General features: G+C 41.5%; 1 long non-coding RNA gene across 1 annotated transcript; it reads left to right on the top strand.

Moving 5' to 3' along the window:
- Positions 1–332: 332 nt before the first annotated feature.
- Positions 333–1,206, top strand: LOC115154894 (uncharacterized). The gene is made up of 2 exons (XR_003867962.1): positions 333–508; positions 931–1,206. It is a non-coding gene; the product is annotated as an uncharacterized LOC115154894 (long non-coding RNA).
- The last annotated feature ends 1,584 nt before the right edge of the window (positions 1,207–2,790 follow it).

Here is a 2,790-nt window from a genome sequence, read left to right as displayed (position 1 = left end):
TCTTTCTGCTCCGCGATAATACGACCAAGGGAGGTTCCGAAAACACATTACCGATACTGTCATTGGATCTTAGAATGTGCCAATGTTTGTGAATGATGAATGCTTCTTTTTACAAGACTGTCCTTGAAAGAGATCATGTCTCGATTTGTATATGATTTTCTCAATGGCAGTATTAATCTGACCATTTTTGTACCGCCTCTCCTTGAAATTTCTTTGCATATCAGCCAGTCTTAATCTGATTATTTTTTGCAGTTTATTTTGATTTGACAGAATTGGCTGTAGGGCAAACTGTTTTTCAAGGCAAGCTGGTGACAGCTATCAGCCCTCAACAGCTGTCAGCCCTTGGACCTGACCACAGTCTCAATTTCACTTCTCTTCAAACAGACTATAAACCGTCTGTTTTGGGGAAGCCATTTCAGATTGAAAACCCATTAGAAAGCTTGTAACAGAGAGACTGCTACATGATGTCTTAGCCACATACTGCAATTAATGTGGAAACTACAGCAGGGTAAGAAGGGAATAATACTTTTTAATAACCAAACTAAACAGTTATCATCACTACTATACTGGCTAAAAGGCTATCTAGATATAAATAATTGTTGAGCAGTATTGGTTTTAATCTGTGATTGGATACATTTTGTCTATATAGATGCTGATAGATTTTGTTTTCATGTGATTTAGAATCTAGATCAATTCCTGAAACCCCTGATGTCACTATTTATGTTGTGGAATTGACTTATACCAGCAGAAAGAACGCTTGCTTTAGTATGGTCTATTAATTGATTAAAATCTCGTTTCGCCTCTAACACTTTTATATTGATTACTGTAATATCGGAATCATACGAAAAATCCAGACAACCTAAAATACTTATAACAAAGCAATAAAGCATCCATCATGTTTTAAATGTTTATATTCTGTCTCCTTCTCAGAGGGTCCAACAAGAGGGCCTTTGAGATAGCTAGCTTCACCCTCCTGGCCTGCCTGCTCATTTCTGGCCAGGCTTTGACGGCCTACTTCGTCCTGGGCCAGAGGAACGACATTAAAGCCCAGGAGGAACAGAGCAACTCCCTGAAGAAGGACCTGAGTCTAGGGCTCACTGGTGAGACTGTGGGCCTGGGCCTGTGGGGTCTAGTGTCAGCTAATCGCTATCACAGCTACAAACTTTATTTGGAGCCTGTTGAACAGGAAATAAGTGAACAAAAAAAGGTTATCTTTACTCTGTCTACAGATGTGCCCATGGGCATCATGCCTGTGCTGATCGATGAGTCTGCTGAGGGGGTCAGTCTTCAGCTATGGAAATTACAAATGATATGTTTAAACCATTATTATCTAACCTCAAGACCTGATATTTTAGCTTAATTTACCAGTTGTCCAGTTGGTTCTTTTACAGGTTGGAGACAATATATCCACAGGAAAGCATAATTAAATACACTTTTCAAAGTGCTGGTAGTGTGTTCAGATTTCTATCAACACTCACTACTGAGATCCAAACTGCCTCTGGAAGTAACGTCAGCACAAGAACTGTTTGTCGGGAGCTTCATGAAATGGGTTTCCATGGCCAAGCAGCCGCACACAAGCCTAAGATCACCATGCGCAATGCCAAGTGTCGGCTGGAGTGGTGTAAAGCTCGCCGCCATTGGACTCTGGAACAGTGGAAACGCGTTCTCTGGAGTGATGAATCAAGCTTCACAATCGTTCAGTCCGACGGACTAATCTGGGTTTGGCGGATGCCAGGAGAACGCTACCTGCCCGAATGCATAGTGCCAACTGTAAAGTTTGGTGGAGGAGGAATAATGATCTGGGACTGTTTTTCATGGTTTGGGCTAGGCCCCTTAGTTCCAGTGAAGGGAAATCTTAACGCTACAGCATACAATGACATTCTAGACGATTCTGTGCTTCCAACTTTGTGACAAGAGTTTCAGCATGACAATGCCCCCGTGCACAAAGTGAGGTCCATACAGAAATGGTTTGTCGAGATCAGTGTGGAAGAACTTGACTGGCTTGCACAGAGCTCTGACCTCAACCCCATCGACCACCTTTGGGATGAATTGGAACGCCGCCTAATCGCGCAACATCAGTGCCCGACCTCACTAATGCTCTTGTGTCTGAATGGAAGCAAGTCCCCACAGCAATGTTCCAACATCTAGTGGAAAGCCTTCCCAGAAGAGTGGAGGCTGTTATAGCAGCAAAGGGGGGACCAACTCCATATTAATGCCCATGATTTTGGAATGAGATGTTTGATGAGCAGGTGTCCACATACTTTTGGTCATGTAGTCTAGCTACATGTTAGCACTTCCTCTCCAAACGCCCTGATTCTGTGGAAATTACATTGGAAACTAAAAAGTTATTTTCTCTATGGGTGGAAAGTATTTTTAATTAACCTACGATATTCAATATAATATGGTCAGGTGTACTGACTGCTGCTCACTGCTAATCGTTAAAAACTGAGATGCCATAAAATTCAAGTTTCATACCATTTCAAGTGTACAAAACAAACCAACCAATGCCAATCAAAGCAAAAGAACATGTGCCATTACATTTTGTCACCACAAGAAGAAAACAGTTCAACATACAACACCGATATACTGTAACATGCATCATCTATGCAGAAAAAGGAAAAACAATTATAAATGCTCTGATATTGAGAATTTCTTGTTTCCCTGTTCCTGACAGTTCTTTATAGTGTTGACATCTTAGTGCTGAGAACATGAATAATATTGGGTGCATCTCTTTCCACTAAGCTCTCAAACACCTGTCAGTCTGGGGTTATTCATTCAGACCAAGAAAGA

Source organism: Salmo trutta, chromosome 19 (genome assembly GCF_901001165.1).
Source record: "Salmo trutta chromosome 19, fSalTru1.1, whole genome shotgun sequence".
Taxonomy (NCBI): Eukaryota; Metazoa; Chordata; class Actinopteri; order Salmoniformes; family Salmonidae; genus Salmo; species Salmo trutta.
The sequence above is the reverse complement of the archived record's forward strand: the minus strand, read 5'-3'. Positions and strand labels throughout refer to the sequence as shown.